Below are 22,759 nucleotides of genomic sequence, written 5' to 3'. Positions count from 1 at the left end.
CCCTTATATCAGAAAAACATACAGATTTCAAAATGAAAATGGGGAAAAGAAAAAAAGAACAGCCAAGGACCAGACTGCGTAGTATGGTTTTAGGCAATCTTGGAACATGATAGGAAAATCCAGTCCAAATGGCAGTGGCACCCAGCCCTGTCATTGATGTTCACAGCCAGGAAAGTTAATTACAAATTAGGAGGGAGCAGACGTTTAGTTTGCCAGAGGGGACTGAAAAGGAATGGCCCCCAAATGTCAAGCACTCTGATGGGTCAGATGACACAACGCCTCATTCCCTAGAGTTTCAACATGATTGTGCAAGGGTGACTCCATCTCCATCCTCAAGTTATCAAAGGGTTGGTGTCCAGCTGTTCCCCATCTCCACTCAAGATGGAACAGAACAGCTTCCATTAGACTAAGGGGAGGCAATTCAGACATCAAAAGGAATACCCAGTTGGAATGCACTCTTTTAACAAAGCAAATTAATGGCCACCAATATTTTTGTTGCCTATGCAAATGAGACTGGCATTAGATGTCAGAGGCTAAGCTGGAACAGCTACAAATATTACCCCTAATGTTAACATGGCAAGATGGGTACTGCTAACTCCATTGAGAAGATTACATTTGAGACATAGAGACATTAATTGAGTTTCATAAACTTAGGAAATGGTGGAAGTCACGTTTAAACTCAAGTGTGTCCAATTTCATTTTTTAAAATTCTCCTTGATTTCAGCCAAGTGCTAGAGGGGATACTTGGTTCCTGCCCACAGCAACTAGCACATCATTTTGCATTTAATCACAGTTGAATGAGCAAATAAATGAACACAAATAAATGAAGAACAAATGACTGGTTCTGCCTCCGATGTTCTTATCCCACATTTAATCAATTTAAATATGTACTTTAGACCACATCTAAACATCTCCAAAATCAGAAGACAATTACAGTAGATGCCCTGGCATGATGTAAATGGCAGCATTCTCTCTATAAAATATTACACAGTACCAAATACGGTGCATGTCATAGCCGATCAAGTGGAAAGAAAAACATTCAGCACCCAGAGAAGTCTGAACGCAGTGAGATCGTTTTTTATATTTAAAGGAGGGTAGGGGTAGAAAACAGTTACTTACAGCATCTCTCTCTGAGAAGTCTAAATTTCTTAAAAGTAGAGAACCTAATCTCTTTTGTTTGGTTAGGTTTTAGTTCCCAAACTCCCAGTTCCAATTTATTGGAGAAAGAATGGTGACATCCCTGTCACATGTGAAAGTATTAAACAGGAAAAGAACACCAATTCCCCTTCTTCACCCCCCAGAGGCAGAGTTTAATTCCATAGCCTTCAGAGAATAGTCTAGATTCAGAATTTTGCCTCAATGAGACAAGTGATTACAAATCTGGTCAGTCATAAAAAGTCAAGGGCTCCCTTGATAATATTTTTTCTTGCTCCTGTCTCTCTAGAAATGATTCATGTCCATACTTCCGCATCTTAATCATGCCTCATCATTTCACAACAAAAGCAAACATGGTCATGGTTCTGTGGTTAAAAGCATGGCTACTCTTGCAGAGGACTTGGGTTTGGTTCCCAGCACCCACATAGTGGTTCACAACCATCTGCAACTCCAAGGGACCAGGTGCCCTCTTTTGACCTCCACAGGCACCAGGCACACATGTGATTCCAATACATATACACATACAAAACTCATACATATAAAAGAAAAATAAATCTATCTTTTTCTTTAAGTAAGTTAACATCTCCCATACATCTTCCATTTAAATTGTCTAAAACACTAACTTTCTTTGGAAATATTCCATGGCTTAAGAAATCAAGACAAAGCCTTTAATAGGGTTTCCCTCCTGCCCTTTTTTCTTCAAAATACTACCCAGGAGTAGAATAATCTAAAAATGATTAGGCCGCACTCAAAGCAATGGGTGAAAATCTGACCTGGAACAGGGTGTCACACACTCAGAGACTCTCTGTGGAAATGACTTAGTGAACTTGCAGGGGAATCAGTGTCTTATGCTGGAGGACTCTTGCGGATGCACCACAACCCAGTGACCAGAACCATTGTCACCTTAGAAGAGGCAGACCAATACTGGTGCCCTGCTGTGATCCCTATTGAAACTGGAGGATCTGAATCCATTCATATGGGAACAGCACATAAACCCAAATCAAGCAACCATGTATAAAGAGATCCTTTATTCTTCACAAATGTCATTGTCACGCAAGGCAAAGAAAGGAATTCAGACTAAAGGAGAATACTGCACGACATGCCAGCTCCATGCTGTGTGTGATCATAAATTGACTTGGATTGAAAAAGTAAACTTTAATTCAAGACATTACTTGAGCAATTGAAATCTTAATGTGGACTGTAGAATGGTGAATGTTACACCATGGTTAAATTTCTTGTTTTGAAAATCACACTATAACAAAATGTCCTAAGCTTTAGAAACTACACACTGAGGTATTTGAGTGCCCATTCTCTTATGTGATTCAACAGCAATATGCCATATAACTCATATAGCATTAATATGTATATGTTCCTATGGATTGACAGATGCCATGTCAATAATACTCATATTTATCCATAAGAGGAACCTGACCTATTTGATCAACTTGTGAATCTGAATGATGATGTTGGGAAATTCTTTGGAATATTTTTGAGATATTTCTGTAAGCTTGAAATGAATTCAAAATGAAGTAAAATAAAATAAGGATAAGCAGAAATTATTCCTTTCATGTTACAGAAGTCATATTGACATGTGCTAACATTAAACAGTAGTGATGCTTTTCTCCCTAGGCTAGAAAAGCCAGCATGGAACAAAACAGCTTCCTTTGAGCACTTCTAAGCTCTGAGCCCACTCAGGCCTTCCCATGGTCTCAGCAGAGACTCTAAGTGAATAAAGTGATAGTTGGAAATAATTATCTGAGCACAAAACAATTAGCACAACAACCACAGGGAGAAAGTTAATAGCCAGGGCTGTGACTGCAGGACAGCGCCCCCCCCCCTGCACTTGTAAACACACCAGCCACGAAACTCAGCCAAACCCACTCTCTGCCCTCAGGAACTGCAAGTCTTAAATCAAAATTACAAAGCAGAGCATGCAGTAGGCTGAACACACTGGGAAGGAGACTAAAAATAAGGGTAGAATTATCCCTGGAAACAGTTCTGGATGGGAGAAAAGAAACACTGGTGACTCTGGTGCTGGAGTAGCTGGCACAGGAAGGCCAACCAGCATCCCTCCCTGGAGGTCTTTACAGGACCACACCATCTAGGATCACGTTACAACACCCATGATTTCCTTTCGAGTATTCCATCACGCAAGATGTGAGAGTACTCTCTTACTTCACTTGAGCTATGGGCTGGAGGAGTGATCAAGAAGGCCCAGGGTAAAGGTAAGGCTGGAAAGTCTGCATTAAGGGGTAGCCAATGAGCATCTCCCTGCCCTGAACTATCAGCAATCAGAACAGGGCTGGGTATGTAGTCAGCAGTATAGCCTTGCCTAGCCTGCATAAGGCCCTATGTCGTGTCCCTGCATCCAAACAATAGGGAATAAAGAAGTAAAGAAGTAGTTAAAAAGTAATTAAGTAATATGCAGAATTTCAGAAATGGGTTTTTACTCACAAAACAGTGGCCCACTGACCAACACGATGAATGTTAGAAATCACAATATGCAAATGGACTCTCTGGACACACTCTCTCTCCTGCTTACAAGTGTCTGTACGGACCTCACCCTTTGTCCTCGGGTATGATATTTGAAGCTGATGCCCCAGATGACCCCGTGCCTATCTGAACCTCTGGACTCTGCTTTCCTGACAGCTAATAGTAAGCGTGACCAAGTGCTACGCTTAGAATCGAGATGTTTGTCTGCAGTAAAACTTTTAAGCATGGAGATGGTGGAGAGTATAAAAGAACAGCACACTGGGATGTCTTGAGCAGGCTATGCTACTTCCTTTTTCACAGTTGCGGTAAGTGTTTAATCAGCAACTGTTACTTATTCCAGGGGCCAACAGCATTCATTGTCTGCCAAAAGAGAATCATGGACCCCTTTCTAGCTTTATAGTTTATCTCCACACTCATAGTCACATACATACACACACACACACACACACACACACACACACACACACACATACATTCATACATACATACATATGTACATTCATACATACATGCATGCATATATGAAAGAAAGCATGCAGCAAATTTCTTTCTGAGTCTGGTTCACCTTTCTTAATGTACTAACTTTCATATCCATCGATTTTCCTGCAAATTTCATAATTTCATGTTTCTTTATAGCTAAATGAATTTCAGTTTTGTATAACTAATACATATCATTATCCACACGTCTGTTGATGGATATACAGGTCGGTTCTGTTTTCTTGTTACTGTCAATAGGGCAATAAGCATGGGTGTGAAGTATCTCTGTGGTAGGATACAGAGCCCTTGGTGTATATACCCGGGAGGGTGTAGTTAGGTCATATAGTGGATATAGATTAAGAAACTAGAAAAGTGGCCATGGGGAGAGAAAAAAAGCATTGAGAAAGAGAGAAGGCAAATGATAGAACAAATGACACAAAAATGGAAGGGGGAACCAAGGGTGGGAAAGGAGTCAGGGGGACAAGAAGCAATAAAACAAGCTTGTTTGAAGATGCCATTGTTAATTAATCAACTTAATTGTATATGACAAAATTTGTTCTTAAGGCAAATTTGAACAAGTGAATTGGGTGTGATTCTGCATAAATATAGATGCAACTGTTAAGGTAACCTGAGGGAAGGTCGTTGGAATATGTTCTAATTCTACTGTTGTCCAAAGGTAGAAGTATGGGCTTTAAAGCCCATTTTGGACTTGCTTTATGGGCTATAATAAGACTATGTTGGCAAAAGTTCCATGCATACACAGAATGATGAACTTACTAGAGTTTGGATATGGTGTTGTATTCATGACAATAAACTCATTCATATCTTTGTTCAAATCTACAATATCCCTAGCAGTTTTGTGTTACATCAGTTACCAAGAAAGCTGAAATCATCAGATATAAATGAATTGTCTATTTCTCTGTCCTCTTTAGTCAAGTTTTGCCTCATCTATTTTGAAGTCCTGTTATTAAATATACACATATCAACTGGGTTGCAGAGATGGCTAAGTATGTAACTTACTTGTTGTGCAAGCAAGATGACCTCAGGTTGGGTCACTAACAACCACATAAAAGTCAGGTTGTTTTAGCCCATGTCTGTAACCCTACCGTCAAGGGGATGGAGGTAGGTGGATCCTTGGGGCGTGGTGTCCTACCAGTCTAGCCAAGATGATGAACACCATCATAAAACTCACCCACATATGCACACATACAAAAATATACACACATTTAGGACCGCTATGTCTTTATATCAAAATGATTTTTATCACTGTAAATATTACTACTGTCACTGATCCTATTCTTATAGTAAAAATGATCTAGTGAGATGTTAAAATAACAATTTTGCTTTATGGTTTTACATAGTATATATGTGTTTATTCTTATTTTTAATATATTTTCACTTATTTTAGGTGTTTCTTTAACAGGTAACATACAACTAGGTGACATTTCTATTAAATTTGAAATTTCTACCTCTTAAATTTTTATGCTTAAGCTATTTGTCCTTAGTATAACCATCACTGTGGTTGAGTTTAAGTCTACTTTTTTATATTTTGTATTTGTTAATAGCCAGAGGAGACCTAAACTATTTTTTTTGTTTGGATGAATAGATATGAAAGTTAGTACTTTAAGAGAGGTGGACCAGACTCAGAAAGACAAATATTGCACACTTCCTTTCATATACAGATAATAACTCTTAATATGAATGCATGTACATATGTACATATATAAGTATGAGTGTCTATTGAGATGAGCTATGAAACTAGAAAGGGGTCCATAAGATTTGTCTGCCTTGAACTTGGAAGCAACCTAGATGCCCCTCAACTGAAGACTGGGATAGAGAAAATGTGGTACATTTACACAATGGAGTACTATTCAGCAGAAAAACAACAATGGAATCCTGAAATTTTCAGGCAAATGGATGGCACTAGAAGAAACCATCCTGAGTGAGGTAACCCAGTCACAAAAAGACAACATGGTATGTACTCTCTCATATATGGATTTTAGACATAGATCTGGGGAGTGCCAGCCTACAATCCCATGGCCAGTGAGTCTGGGGAACAGAACCTTCATCCAGTGGCTGATGGAAGCAGAGGCAGACTCCCACAGCTAAACACTGAGATGAACTCAAGGAACCCAGTGACAAAGAGGGAGGACTGATGAGCAAAGGGGTTAAGACTGGGCTGGTTTAACCCCCAGAAACAGTTGACCTGACAAGGGTTAGTTCTTGAATCCCAGACTGATGGCTGGGAATCCAGCATGGGACTGATCAAGACCCCCTGAATGTGGGTGTCAGTGAGGAGGCCTAGGCAATCTATTGGGCCTCAGGTAGTAGATCAGTATTTATCCCTGGCATACAAATGGACTTTGGGTGCCCAGACAACAATGAGAGATGCACTCTTACCCTGGACTCTTGAGGGAGGGTCTAGGCCCTGCCCTGGATGAAATGACAGACTATGGACACCCTCCATGGAGGTATTGGGGGGGTTGGTGGTAGGGCGTGGGAGGAGGGGAAGGAAAGTGAGAGGGACCTGGGATTGACATGTGAAGCAACATTGTTTCTAATTTAAATTTAAATTTAAAACTAAAAGTTAAAAAAAATTTGTCTGCCTTTGTTTAATGTCAGCAAATTAATAAACACACACACACACACACACACACACACACACCTCAGATCTCTATGTACTTATGGCAGAAAGTTAGTTTTCTACTGCTTTCATCTTGATCTGATGTGGAAGTATGAAGTCTGTATTTTAAAAGGGTTCTTGTGTGATTCTGGTCTCCTGCTAGAATTTGAACCCACTGTTTTAACCAAGAGATAGTAACTTTAAGGTGATATGAATGTGTAAGCTATTAGATCAGATGTGAGGCTAAAGGAGGTTTGAGGAGCTTTGGGAAAATGGAGAGCCTGCTCCAACCAAAAATGTCCATATTTAATGATGATTTTAAATATGTTTTGAACACTTAGAAATGTGTCTGCCAGATATACTCTTCCCTGAGATCACTTAGTCACTACTTTTGAAGGGATGGATAGAATTGGGCACCATCCTCTATGGAAAACTGACAGCTCAGGAAAACAACATCATAGTTACCTACAATGGCAGCCCATGAATTCCTATGTGCATGTGAGACAAGTACATGCTTTAGCAACAGAGCTCTCATGTTTAGCTATGCAGTATTCACTGCTGGCTCACCTTCATCCCTCTCACACAAATGTTTACATCTTCCGCTACTGAATTTCACTGTGTTGGCTTTGACTCACAGCTCTGACCTATCAGGAATGTTTTGGCCACTGACTGTATCCTATTATCCAGGTGTCTGCTGGATCAGTTGCATCAGTTGAAAATCTAGTAAGTATGAATTCCCACGCTCAGGCACCCAAAGGTATTCTGTAGACCCCAGTGCTGCCTTTGTTCCCCCAGAGAACAGATGAAGCACAGCAAAGAAGCTTAGCACCTTACAAAATGCCAGGGGGACAATGAACGGCTTGTGGGCGTTGTGCAAACATTCCTGATTCTTGCTTCCATTTGTAGCTGACGGTGCTGGAAATGGAGAAGACAGTTCCACCCTTGAACAGGGCTGTGAAGCTGTCATTCTGTCTGGCTTTTACTCAGAAGGCCCATCTCTGGCATTAGTTAGCTAGGTGGCCTTAGGCAATTGAGTTTGCTTTCCTGAGCCTCACTTTCCTCATTTAGACTCTCCCTCAGATAGACACCATCCTTCCCTGCTCTTTTCTGCCTTCCGTAGGAGTCCAACCTAGGTGTTCCATGGTGGTCCAGCCTACGCCTTCCTCAGCAAGGTATCTCTGTGCACTGGCAATGACAATATTTCAAAAAACTATCTAGAGGAAACGTTTCCTCTCTTTCAACTAACTCTCCTAAATTCTAACTTACCAGCTTCTTGCTCAAACTCTTCCACATCACCATAACTAATTAAATGATCTGATTCCCATGTCACGTCTACTCTACTCATGCATGTTCTTCATTCTAGCCCTACTCCACTACTTACAATGCCTTGAGTGATTCCATTGCCCCTCCTGCCTTAATTCATGCTATTCTTCCTATCTGGGCCATCCAGGCCCTTCTCTTGTATACAACTTAAACCAATTTCTTATTCAAAACTCATCTCAGCCATTTTGCATTCCAGGAGGTCCCACTGATGTATTCAGATGCTCTTGTCTGGTCCCTTCTGGGGTTCACAATGCATGTTCATTCTCAGCATTCTTCAATTATTTACAAATTATTTATCTTTTCCTTCAATGTAACCATAAGCTTCTGGAGGGCCAGGGTTTTGTTGTTGTTGCTTTTGTTTTGTTTTGTTTTGTTTTGTTTTCTATCACTGTCTGGCCTACCTCCTGGAAATTAATAGATGCTTGTTGAATCACTGACTAAATCAAATGCCAAGTGAATCAATGAGCCAGCCATACCACAGGCAGCTACACACTTCCTAATCAAACGGGTCCAGCCAGGCAAGCTGGAGCCCTCAGCACAATATCCTCAATGGACTCAAACTCTTGGCTACTGCCTGAAAGCAGAAATCTAAATGTCAGAGACTCTCTTAGTGGGACTCCCCAGTCCATGCGTTAGACTCTCCACCCTGGTTCTAAAACCCTTTCCAAAGAAGCTCAAATCCAAGGGAAGAAAGACTAGGACGTCATCTGCTTTCTCCCAGAACCAACTCCCAACTAAGGAGCCACACCCCCAGATGTGCTGTCCTTGGTCCCTGGAACCCAAGAAGTCAGGGAAGCCTCCTGGAAAGACATCAACTGGAAAAATCCATCCCTGCCCAGCCCTTCACCAGGCCTCTCTCCTGCTGAGATTGCTCATTGCTTGAAGTCTACAACTCACCACTTGTTTATGTTCCTAACCCCAAGTTCAAGGGCATCTGCAATTTAATTTGAGCCATCAGTAGGAGCGGCTGTTCTCTGCTGGAGTTGGGAGAGCATAAATAAACTTCCAGGCTGAACTCTGCTCGGCATTTCCTCCCCATTCTCACTCTGGTTCTGTAAATACCTCCAAGACTACCTCTAGCAGGTCCAGATGGTGGCAACTTGTCTCTCAGGAAGGGAACTACCACTCGGAATGGATGGGGAAAGTGCCCAGGATGGCTTGGTAAAGGCACAGTGGAAGGAAAGTTATTGGAAGAGAGGGAAAGGGAGAAAGTTCAAGGAGGCTCAGAAGGGGCTTGGAAGGAGATAAATTCTTCAGGCCCTGAGAGATGTGGGAAGGCTAAGTCTGCTCTGGCTGGTGGAGGAGGAATTTATTATCTATTATTATTTATTATATTCCACCTGAATGGTCAGCTGGGTCTCAACCATCACTCAGTAAAAGCTGAACGAAACTAAACAGTGGGACAACTTAAGAGTCACTGTTGTAGAGTCTATTCTGTCACTGCCATCCTTCTATCCAAAGCATCTTTGCCTACACGGAATTACCCAGACTCCATCCTGGTCATGACTGGAATGCTGATGATACACAGCCAATACCAAGTGAAGGGAACAATGAGGGACAATAGGGAGAGCGCCAGTCAGGGGACATCAGATTGGATGTACTCCTTACCTTGAGCCCTATGAGAAGCCCACTTGCACACCTTCCAGCTTGCTGTTTACTGGTACTTCTAAACTACACTGGGGGTCACTTTCACATTTCATAAACAGCTTACCTCAAATCTCATTCATCGGTATCTACCTACAGATGTACACCACTGGTTATTGTCACTGGATATAGCAACAAGGACCCTGATTACTGTAAAGAGTCATGTTCCAAAGGAACAAAGCAGAGGGATCCTCCCAGTCAGTCTTCTCACCCTAATGTGCACATGTACACACACACACACACACACACACACACACACACACACACACCACTCCCACTTGGATTTTCAAAGCCCTTTGGAGCAGAGGTCCCCTGGCTGGGCCTCTGGGTCTTCCCAGAAAGTCAGCAGGTCCCTGCTATACAGCTGCCACCACCCTTGAGGCCAGCAGCCCTGAGATGCCGTGCAGACTTTTCCATTTGTCCAAAGCTTCTAAAGTGCCTCTGATATACACCATGTGTCCCCACAGAAAAACACACACTCACCAACTCTACATAACACTACAGATGTGATCAAAACTACAGACACTAAAGAAAACAGAAATGGGGGTGTCTAGTAATGGTAGTAGCTTGAAGAATACAGATCTAGGGACCTGTGCATAAGAGGTCTTGTAGATGAGGGTGAGCCTAATGAGTAAATTATAGAACTGAGGTTCAGTCTCCTGTGTCCTAATCCCTAGATTTAACTTGGCTCCATGTGAGACCAGGGGCTCTGTCACCTACTTGGCTTCAGGACTGAGACATTACCTTTGCCGGACCATCAGAAATTAGCTCTGTAAAGTTTGCTATACATAGCCTCTTCTGCCTTCGTGTTTTAGGTGGTGAAGGTAGAATCTAATTTAGCTTGTCTGAAGAATAATTCCCCATTGATACCACTCTATATTAATTCTAAATAGATTCTAGTGGCACTGGTGAAAGTTCCTTATTTGGAGGTAGCCTCAGACATAACATGACACCCCCCATCTCCCTGCTGACACCTCCCATCTCCTTGCTGTCTCAGGAGAGCTGGGGGTATTTTGAAACAGAGTTTCACTATGTAGCCCAAGATAGCCTCAAAAATTCCTTGGGCCTCTATCTCCAAAAAACAACAGGATTACAGGCATATACCACCATACATCCCTTAGCGGTCAGATTTTTAATTCTTTGACAAGGTTACAGAGGTGGCGTCTGAATGGCTTACAGTAATGCTCCCAGATACAACATTTTAAGTTCCTATATCTCCACAGAACCACCTTAAGCAATCAGAATAGTTTTGTTCTATTGTCTGAGTTGTCATAGCTGAATGTCACCACATGTGCTCCCATCCAGCCTCCCATCAGCTGCGCAGAGCCTCTTTGTAGTATTATTTATGCATCTCATCTGCACATGAGTCCTCCCTAAAGAGAGAACAAAGCCCATAGACAGAGCAGCCTGGGACTTGTCTGCTATGAGCTACTGTTATCTTCATCTTCAAAATAGGACCAGGTCCCAAGGCCAATAGAGTCGCCATGAAGATTCAGTTTGAGTGTGCAAACAAGGGTGTGGTGAAACTGACCCCAAGTCCTTCGGGGTACAGGATATGTTAGTGATAGTTGACAGACACTGCCACTTACACACCACCAGTGATGAACAGCATTGGACCACAATCCAGGGGGGACAATGGGCTGTCAGGAACATAGGGAAAAGAGTGGCTGACCTGAGCTACGGCATCGGACTTCTCACAAATCCTCTGTAAAGAGAGAGAACGTTTAGGAGGATTTCCTCTCCTCAGACCTCCCACCCCATCACTCTATCCTGTTAGACACAAAAACCAGCACCCCAATTCCTTTCTAGTGCCTCCTTCCAAAAAATTCAGATCTCTTAAAGTAAGAACCAAGTTGCCACTGTCTGTGTCACCTATGAGTGTGAATTTACATAATCCAAACCCATCAAAGATGGGTTTCCTTCAAGCTCCAAATCCTTGCCCACAAGATCCTCAACAACTCAGTGCCTGTTTTCCTCCCCAGTCTGACCTCTCACTGCCCCTCTAGGGATCATTAGCTTCCAGGCTTCCTCCACCTTTTACATGGTGGTGACACCAGACTCAGGAGTTGAAGTCCCATCTCTACTACTTACAGTCTGTATTGGTGTAGAGCTGGCTAACCTCATATGCTCTGATGGCCTCTTTTGCAAAGGAAGGCTAACAGCATCCTTCTCAGTGGATGGCAAAGGTTTGGGACAGTGCCTGCTGCATGGTAAGTCTCATCTAATGTGCTTGTCCCCATTTTCCTCATCTTTACCCAGTTCATCTATGTCTCTATCACATCTTAGTCTAAATGTCACTTCCTCAGGAAGGCCATTTCCCACTAGACTGGACCATTTTGTACCTGTGTAGCCACTGAATATCCCTCTCTTCCTGCGATATGGTCCACACCACACTCACCATTAACAGTGAGCTGTCTGTTCTCAGTGAGGTCAGAGATTCCAGGAGCTCAACAGGACAGCTTTTCCTGGACAGTCCAGGTTTGCGCCCATGTTCTCAGTGTTGTGAACTGGGTTGGTGTTCAGTTAACAGCAGCACATGTCTCTGGAGCCACTGCATTTCTCCCTGACTTTCCCTGTACCCTTGTGGTTCTCTACAAGAAGAACATGCCCAGGAAGTTGCTGGTCTCAGCAGAACATGAAGATACGTCAAAGAACTACACAATCAGAAGTCTGGAGCAAAGGCTACTGACTCACTCTGAACAAAGACTCATGAGCAAACAACAAATCAATGCCTAGTATGATCTTGCTGACTCCAAGATGTTTCATTAAGCAGCTTTTAATACAACAACAACCACCTAGACCACTCAGTGTCTCTGTGCAATGAATTTACTTTCATGTGCGTGTAACCCAGATTAGAAGACAATTGCTCTAATCACCTGAAGCAGGTACACACTTGTCTATCACTTAATCCACAACCTGTAAAACACTGCCTGACACAGACAGCACGCAGTAAAGATACTGGATTGAGCTGGACAGAACTGCATATCCTCTCAGAGCTCTTTCCTACAGTGCAGGGTCTTCATCCCAGCCAGGAGGTCTGAGTGTGAGGTCTGACCCTTCACCTTGGTCCCTTAGAGGTGCTCCCGGTGCACCCATCTGGCTGCTGGGTCACCAGAGGACTTGACTTGATCACTGAAGAAGCCAAACCCTCAGAGACAGGCTACTTCATCCAAATGGGACACGGTCTCCCAGGATAGGACAAAAGTGGGAAGCAAGAGTGGAGGGCAGTACATCCCGCTGAGGGTGGAGCAAGTGGGGGCAGGTCAGGGGCACAGCATGAGAACACTGTGCGAGGTAGGCCGAGTGTCCAGGAAGCTCAATGCCTCAAGCAAAGGAAAGAAACGTCCTTTGTCTACGGCTGACTTGTGTCTCTCTGTGGGCAGCTTGCCTTCCTGGCCCAGAATTGAAGGCTGCACAGACTATCAACCCAAGAAGTTGCCCCCATTTTTGTTAGAAGTGCTAAAGGCTATAGAAGTCATGCTGTTTTGCCTACCATTCTCCAAATTTAAATGCTAAGTGAACAGTGCAAAACCCCAGCCCTCTCTCTCCCCTCCCACTCTGTGTGACTATATCCGGTGAATACAGATCCAGTGAAAGTGACAACTCAGAGCCCAAGGGTTTCTCGAGGTCCTCCAGGCTGAGTGACTAAGGCTGAGTCCCACAGCCCTATCTGATCTACACCAATGATGTACCAGAGACAGACAGCAGTCTCTGGCAGCCACCCAACTGTCAACATTTTTTAATACCTTCAGATAATCTCAGAAGTTACTAGGGGACAGAAATCTTCTAGGCAAGACACATGAAGATTTTTTCCTTATATGCTATTTGCTTTATGATGTCTGTGACTTCCAGACTTACAAAATGCTGCAGTTTTCCATTTTAAAGCAGAGGCAAGTGTCTGTCCAGAAAACCAGGGTGTGCCGGGCTAATTAAATTTAGCTATCTTGTGGTGGTTGTTGTAACGTGTGTTCTGCCTGTGTTATTCAATGTGTTAAGATGGTTTCTGTTGATGTTGCTTACATACCCATCTGCTGTGGGTGGAGAACTTCTCTCTGAGGAATATCATTAGCAGAAGTGGAGAGCTCAGGGGTTCCAGGGACACGCAGCAAAACAGTGGCTCCTGGGATCAAACAGTTGGGCCGTGTCCATGGTAACGCATCTTGACACCAGTACCCTCATTTCTCCCAGGGCAAAATGGGTCCCTCAGATCTACCTGAGCTCCCTCCCTGACTCCCACAAACAGAATTACAGTTACCTTCACATGGCTCAGGGGTCTTTGAGGACAGTGATGCAACTCTTAGGGAGAGAAATGCCTGCATGCCTAGGAAGACCGGCCCAACATTCCTCAGGAGAAAGTAGTGAAGAAGGGAACTTCTACAGACCTTCTCATCCCTACCTAAAGAGGGGAGGCCAGTGAACTCTGAACCCTGTCAGCAATCCTCTGTTCTGCCACCTCCCCAGATTCCAGTGATGCCTTGAAAGCAGCTCTCTGCTGTCGATTGTCATAGTCCCTCTGAGATCTAGCCACCCTTTTCCCATGCTGTCTTCAATTTCTCCTCCAACCATTTCTCTCAGTTCCCATGATTTCAACTGGGCCTTTCTGCTTGAGCCCACTGTTGGGTCTTTTCTTTCAATATCTAAACCTATGTTAGACCCCAAATTGCAAGTCTTCCTTCCCATTGATGTTTCTTTCTCCTCTTCAAACTTACACACAATACACAAAACTCGCCTATAAGACTTCTCGGATCAGCTTTCTGAAAGCCAGTTCCTAAGCCCTTTAAAACCTCCCACAACCTTGCCCCAGCCATGCTATGTACCTGATACATGTTCTGTGGGATTCATAGTTCTGTGACCTGAATCAGAAGCTCTCTCTTAAGACCTTGTGTCTTGTTATCATATTTCAAGATCCCCATCTCCCCTCCTCTTGGAGCTTCAGCACTCAGTCTGAAGTTCTACATCCAGCAGCCCTTTTGATGCAGACACTGACTCTTGTCTTGTTAATAGTTTCTGTGCTGTTTTAAGAAGCATGTTTGATGGATTGTGCTTCCTGTGACCTGCCCCCCCCTCAAAGCAAGCAAAAAGGGTAAGATACAGTTCTTCATAGTCAAGGTACCCTATTACATCATACTCTGAGGCCCCCAGAGCTACTTTGATTGAAAAGCAAAGTCATTTCCACCAAATAGGGTCCCTCCCCCATTCCCTCACCTTGCAGGGGCCAGGCTCCATGTGGGACCATGGACACATCTTAAGATTATACACAGTGCTAACTGGCTTGGACGCTAACTACTGAAGCTGTAACCAAAACAATGGAGTAGATGAGATTCTAGATGGGAAACCATTCTCTTGGCCAAAGAGGGGATTGACAGATGAAAGTCTGACCACATAGAGGCAATCAGAATAAAAGATGGTAGAAACCAATCAACAGCCAAAAGCATGAGCCCTGATGTAGCATACTGTCCTGGCTGAACTCAAAGGGCAATGTGTGTAAAGACAACCCCTCATGAAGCAGAGCTGGACAGAAGTCAACACACTGTGTTTGTAAGCGGATCACACCATGGTTTCCCTGAGGAGATCAACAATTGAAGGAGTTGACACTTGCCACCACACAGTACAATGGAAAGAACAAGTCACACACATTTGGATCCCAATCCACATGAGCTTTCTCTGTGGCTTTGGGAAGCCCTGACCTCACCACACTCATTACACTCATCCCAAAATGGAGGCAGTTACACCCACTGGGCAAGGCTGCTGTGGGGCACAGAGGTCACGCAGGTTAAGTGCATATAAAGATCCCATGTAACGTTCTGCCACTTCAGAGAATATTATACTCTCTCCTCAGGGGGCAGATAAGTGATAGCTACATTTAAACAGATCTGGAGCTATCGACACTGTGTTTGTACACTGTCTCATCTAAATTCCTCACAGTCATACCACGGGAGGCAGGACAGGTGCTATGATTCCATCCTAGCCGAAGAGACTACAGCCGGAGGAAGGATGGGTCGCCCAAATATTACACAGTTGGAGGATAGCTTGAGTCAAAATGGCACTTTTCATTCTTTACTCACTGCTTCCAGACTGAAGGAAATCCAGGGATGGGACCTTGAGGGACTGATGAGGTGTACAGGTCACTCTACCCATCTCCTAGTTTTACAAACAGCAGCCTCACTCCTTCCCCTTATTCCTCTTAGAGTAAGGAGTTGTTAAGTCTGTATCCTATAGATGTTTCTGCAAGTCTCTGGTCTTGGTACTGTGTGTTCTGTTCAACGCTTATAGCCTGTTAGTTTTCCTTAGGTATACTGGTCTAAGCTGGACATGCGACATGATACATTAGCCAGTCAAGTGACCATGACTTGGTTTCTAAATTGTTTTCTGGGAATGTCAAGAATTATTGGTATGTCAAAACATAGAATTTCAGTCATCTCCAGCAGTCTTTGCTCACAGTCCTGAGCAAATCACCACAGAAGACTATTTGACCTTTCTTGGAGTCAGTTCCCCTGTCATGATAACTTCTATATGTTGTCTTCATACATCCTCTCAGCTATTTTTTTCTGAGATTTCTCCAGTTCTCTGTCCCTTATATTTTTCCCAAAAAGCCCAGAAGCTATCTATAAGCCTGGAGATCTCATTTTGAACTTGGGTTGCTTAGGAGTAAGCCCATACTTAATTAGTCTCCACAACCACTCACAATGTCTGACTGCACATTGCCACACCAAGGGGACAGTGGGTAAGGCTGAGGTTTCTGAGTCCCCCCTGAGAGTAAACATCATTCTGGGGCTTTAGAAGAGTCATTGTCATACATGGAAATGTGGAAAGGCCTCAGCATGTTTGTTATTGTTTTTATGGAGGAAAGAAAGCTTAGATTCATGAAAACTGAGAAAGAGACAGTGGCTATTTTCAATACATAAAAGTTTGACCTACATAGTAAGAGTGTGCTAGCTTTCTATCATTGTGGCAAATGTGTGAGTCAACCTAAGTATAAGAAAGGTTCATTTTGGTCCATGGTTTCCAAGGCTTCAGTCTGTGGCTGGTTGGTTCCGCCATTCTAGTTTCTGTGGTAATACGGAACATAATTAAAAGAGAGCATGACAAAGAAAACTATTCACCTCATAGCAGGCAGGAATCAAAGAAACATGAAGGAACCAGGATCACAATATTCCCTTCAAAGTAATGTCTTTTGGGGGACAACCCATTCTCTTTTAGAGTAATGACATGACTGCCACAAGCTAGACACTAAGACAACTCTTAAGTGTTCCACCTCCTTCTGATAGCACCATGCTTGAGATAAAGTAATTGCATTTTGCAGTATGAAATGGGCATGAGCCTTTTGGGAGATAAGAATAGGATACTATGGTATGAACTATACTGCAAAGGCCTATGTTGCCACTGGGAATTGGTGGGGCCCATGGGAAGATGTGTTCCTTCCTACTGGAAGGAAGTTAGGTCATAGAGGGAGCAAAGTTTGATGGGAATATAGGAACTTCAGTCCCTTCCTGGCATTTCTCAGCTGCCATAGGTGAACAGGCCTCCTCTGCACATGCTCCCTTCATATGTGTACATAAGCCCACATTAAGTTCAAGGGTCCCAAGCAACCTTGGAGAGGAAGCTGTGAAACTGAGGCAAGAAAACTTTTCCACTTTTAAGTTGACTCTCTCAGGTATTTCCTCACAGTGATGGAAAGCTGGCTAGAAAGAGGCTATTCTTATTCTCTACAGGAAGCAGAACCAACACCGAAAGAGGGTATGTTACAGAGTCCTGATTTTCTTTTCACAGACTTTCTAGTGCGTAGAACCCTCCAGCAGAGAAACAAGCTGCTCTAGGCTAGGTACTCCCTATTAGAAAGAGAAGAAAAAGGAGACACCGCCTTCACCATGCATTTGTTTTATGCTGCTGCAGACAGAACTCCTCATTCCTTCCTTCTAAAGCCAATCACTAACGTGTCTAACCTGTAAGCCTTTTACCACCTCCATGATATCACGATTGGTCCAGGGATTCTAATGCCAGGGAGCACAAAAATAGTCTACCATATTTGTTCCAGATAATATCAGCTAGTCCCCCCAAGAAATAAGACATGAGTTCCAAGGCAAGGAGCTGGTCATCCAGAAAGCTCCTTCTCCACCTCTTCCCATGGAATTCTGGGTCATGATGGGAAATGTAAGTAGCCTGTTGGTACCTTAGAACCCAACAACTGTACCACTTCACTGATGGTACTGGAAGGATCAAAGTTCTATTCAAGCAAGAGATGCCTTCTATGGACAGCTAGGGACTCTGTCCTCAGAAGTCTTGGGCTGTGGTCTTACACGGAACCTGAGAACATCAGACCTCTAACACCTGTGCCCACGGGTCAGCCACCAGACAAGCCGTAGCCTTCCCTCTGAAAGGATCCAAACCAGAACCAGCTAGTGCACCATGGAGGATGGAGAAAGCAGACTGCAATCAAGCCTTTTTCATGATTGAATTTAGCCAGCACCCTGATCTACCAGACAGACCAGAATGTAAGGTTGGGACCCTTCTCTTCCTTCTTGGCTGTGTTACTATACCCAGCAGCTGCCCACTTTCCTCTGCCTCCTTCCTTCTCACACCCTCAGTGGTGAGTGTGTGCATAATTTTCTCCAGAATCAGCAAACACAATGTCCTCCTAGGTGAAAGGTGTTTCCCAGTAAAACATGACCTTCTGGTGCTCAGACCCATGCAAGGACCATGGTGCTTGTCACCACCATCTCTCCTTAGCCTCTACTTCTGGAACCAGTCTTCCCTTCCTCCCAACCCTGGGCTTCCCACTAACTCACGGGGCTGAGAAAGGTACAAGGGACAGGTTGACACAGAATCCTAAGAGATGAGATCTGTAAGTCAATCGTGTGAGCTTCCCATCCCCATTCAAGAGCAATAATAGACCCAACTTTCCATCAGTGGGATTTTCAGAGGTAATTTCAAGCTAAACAATGTATCCATCTATAGGATGTGCAGGTCTATGGTAAAGAGACATCCTTCAGCACCAGCCCTTCAGAAACCAACAACCCTGATCCAGTGCCCTCCTCTTCCAGGAAGTCTTCCCTACTCTGCTAGGAGCGCTGACCCTCCCCACAATGCCCCATACCATTAGGTGTGTTTGCTATTTTGGTCTTGATACGCCGCACTTCATCCTGTCTTGCACATCCATTTCCTATATAATGGCCAAGCCCTGAAAGCCATGGGCTTTACTTTAATCATTATACCTTCCCGTAAGGCTGAGCAAAGATGCTTGTTCTTCTAAGCATCAGTAAATGAGTTCTGCATTAAGATGAATGACCTTTTTAAAACTCAGGTAAAGATTCAAGAGGAGACAGTGGGGCTCAGGAAATAATTAATCGTGAGTTGATCAACATTTTTCTCTGTAGTTTCTCCTCCAAACCAGCTGTGGCCTTCCCAAACGTGGCCTGTCCTGCCAGGAAACTTCCTGAAAAAGGATGTGGTCAGTCCTGCCTCCCCTCCTGGAGGGAAATTTATTATTATTATTATTACTATTATTATTATTATTATTATTATTATTATTATTTGTGTGTGTGTGTATGTGTGTGTGTGTGTGTGTGCATGGTGGAGATTGAGAGATGCCACTGTATACATGTGGAGGTCAGAGGACAACTTTTGTAAGGCTGGTTCTCTCCTTCTACCTCTATGTGAGTTCAGCAACTGAACTTGGGCTGCCAGGCTTCCACAGCAGGTCCCTTTATCTGTTGATCCATCCTGCCAGCCCCTCTGGGAGGTGTTTGAATGGGTTATGTTTCAGAGAGGGAAACCAAGGCACAGATATGGAGAAGGATAGATCAGATTGCACAGTCTGCTGTGGGATGTCCCTTAGGATACAAGACAAGGAACGTGACTGAGCCTGGAAGTAACAAGTGACAAACCCTGTGAGCCAGGCTTCTGCCGGGTCACAGTGCAGCTGGATAGAGCTAGGGTATGCAAACTGCAGTCTATGTAGCAAGATGGGGAACATGGCCATCCAAAGCCTCTGGATATTGTTCCTCCATAGATATTATGTTGAGATCACTGTGGAAACCATCCCATGTCTCAATCTTCAATCCTGACCCTGATTTAGCTGCGGGGAAACCTCACCCATGAGGACATTGTCACTGGAGATAGGGAAGAGCAAGGGCTGTCTCCTCTGCAGACATCAGTAGGGGACACAACTGGAGTGGCATAGTGAGTGTTCTCTTTTCTCAGCCCCTCCAAAGTCAGCAGGTTACAATCTCTGAGCCTAGCACTTCTAGTACTTCTAGAACCTTCTTTTCCTCATGCTGCCAAACACACATGACAGACACACACACACACACACACACACACACACACATGTGTGTATACTTGTACATATATACCAATGAGACATCAGCTTCAGCAAAGCACACTTAAGAGCAGAATCTAATTCAGAAGATATTTAAAGGCCGATGTCTTGCCTGAGACACATCAAGATCTCAAGGTGAAGAAAATAAACCCATGAGCACACATCAGTTCTCATGAAAACATAAGTCTTGGCTCTGATTGGTTATTAGCTCAGACCTATTCAAATATAAAAGACCTCAGGTACACCGTAGTACATGAAGGCTACTCCCTGCTAAGTCATCGCGCTTGACACAGAGCAGTGAAGGCAGAAGCCTACTCCTCCATAAAGATCATCTCATCCCCTTTTGTTCCACCTCAGGCTTCGCCCATCTATATTTTTGGTCATGAACTGTTTCTGCTAAGGCGCAATGGCTGCTAGTTGGAACTCCCAGAGACATCTTCTGACTTGGGTTGTACCCATGCACCTGAGTCCCTGCTAGATCCCTGCCTAGGAAACATTCCAGAAAATTCTTGCAAGTGTTCACATTCATGCAAGGCCTTTGGGCCCCAAGGATTCCAGGACAAATTTAGGATCCAGCAGGGAGAGCACTATTGGTCTGGAGAGACCATCCACGGTCTCATAGTGCAGCCTGCTGGGCACCAGTGATGTAGTGTTCAGAGACAGAGTGAAGGGTATCTGCATAAGAATGGGCATGCTGCCTCCCCTCTAAGATATTCAGTTTCCTTTAAGGGACCACCCCAAGCCTCAAGATCAGACCTCAAGGCCTTTGATGGCAGACGATAACTAGTTCCAAGTCTTTTAACAGGCAGCACAATTGTACATAGGAGTGTTCTAGAATGTGCCAAGCCAGTGTATAAATGTTCATTCATCTTTCAAGCCAGGCTACATGAGTGCAGCCTCTTCGTGAGGCATGAAGAGGCAGCACCACACATTAGTAAATAGCAACCACACAAACTACCCCAGTGTGGAACCCATGATGACTCAGAGTGGGGAGCCACAGCTTAACCTCCATGTGCCAAGTGGGTCTTGGCAGGTGGTAGCGGGAGAGATGAAAGACAAGAAGCAAAGAGAGAAATCATGCTAGAGAGCTACCTTATTAGGAAGCCAGTGGTGATGGCGCACACCTTTAATCCCAGCACGCAGGAGGCAGAGACAGGTGGCTCTCAGAGTTCAAGACTAGCATCATCTACAAAGAGAGTTCCCTACATAAGAAACCCTGTCTTGGAAAAACAAAAACCAAAGCAAAAAAGACAGAGGAGAAAAATAACAGATTAGCAGGGATAGTGGAAGTCCTGGGCCTTTGTGGTCATAAAGAGGCAGCGGAGGCCTTAGAGAATCAGATAAATTAAGGCCCCTTTGATAAGAGTGTGGAGTGGAGGACTCATTGTGGAACTCAGAGGGAAAGGTCTGGTTCCCACGATTCACCTTAGTTTTCTCTTAGAGTTCTCTGAGTATCTGCCTGTGGCTCCTAGAGAGCCTGCCCCTTCCCTCTCCTGGACACTTCCCTGATGCCAATCCTTTGCTTTCCAGCATTTCCCTGAGATGTGGCCTCAGGCCACAGGACAGGCAACTGCCTGCCCACTGCCCCCACACACTATAGAGTGTTTATCTGACCTCAGCACCTCCAGGCTCAGCCTTCCCTCCCTTTCCCACCAAGGCGGCCTGTCCTGAGGACAGCCTCTGACTCTGCTCCAGTTCCCAGGGCCCAGTCTAGACAGAGCTGAGCTCTCCGAATCTGCCAACCCAGGAACGGGGCTCTGCCCCAAAGGTAATTCTTCCCCTGCGGATGAGGTTGCTTTGGTAGCCAAACCTCAGTACATATTGGAGTCATTTCCCACTTCACTGGCAGGCAAATCACCTGAAGTCTCTGGAGGAAAGACAGGGCTTTCTGGAAGGGATAGTTTTTGTTTTTCACTCATACTTTTAAAAACAAATGGGTAGTTAGACAAAACAGGCGACAGAGGTGGGTGGCCACTTGAGATGCCAAGAGTAAGAGATCAAAGTCCACTGTGAATGGAAGAAACAGACTTGGTGTGGCCCCAGGAACAGTCTAGGTGGCCCATGCTATGAAAAGGCATCCAGGAAGCAGAGCTGCTGGGTGACGAGCCTGGTCATAGTCACCCCCACCCCTGCTCCCAGGCCCAAGGATTTCAGTTAACGAAGCATCTGGAACGAACACCTGCTTCTCCCAGTTCCTTGAAAAGGCTCGTGCAAAGCAGTACAAGGAGGAGACCTGCTCAAACTCTGGCCTCATGCTGCTTTCTTTTTCCTCAAGCTGGAATTCCTCCCATGGAGTCAATCCTTTTGGCAGCTGCCCCTTCCTCAAAGCAGGGCAGTGGACCAGGAACACTCTGTGTTTGCAACCTTGCTAATTAGATCATTAAAACCACCGCAAGGGCATTAAAACCACCACAAGGATGCATGTGGTAGGGAGGCCATTATGTCTGTCTGTAAGCTGCAGCCTTCCATCTTTTCCAAATGATTGCCTTTACCAAGTTAGCACATAGATCCCTCAGTTCAGCTTCTCAGAATCTTGAAAGGCAATGAGGGGAAAAGGTGTCTCAAAGAAATAGGAACATTTGAGCCTCCAATGCTGCCTCCTGACACTCTATCCTGGAAGAAAACTAATAGTATATACCAAGTTTCTATACTCAGAAATCTAGAATCTAGAGTCTAACCATTGTAAGCTAGCCAGACCTACTGCAATCTAGTAAGTTCTATAAAGG

The 22,759-nt window shown here is 44.2% G+C and overlaps 1 protein-coding gene across 1 annotated transcript in view; it reads right to left on the bottom strand.

The window, feature by feature from the left end:
- Ano2 (anoctamin 2) overlaps nt 1-22,759 on the bottom strand; it is a 332,087-nt gene that overhangs the window by 180,983 nt on the left and 128,345 nt on the right. The gene's annotated exons all lie outside the window — the stretch shown is intronic.

This window comes from Mesocricetus auratus, unplaced genomic scaffold (genome assembly GCF_017639785.1).
Source record: "Mesocricetus auratus isolate SY011 unplaced genomic scaffold, BCM_Maur_2.0 Super-Scaffold_100676, whole genome shotgun sequence".
Taxonomy (NCBI): Eukaryota; Metazoa; Chordata; class Mammalia; order Rodentia; family Cricetidae; genus Mesocricetus; species Mesocricetus auratus.
This window is presented reverse-complemented; position numbering and strand designations above follow the sequence as displayed.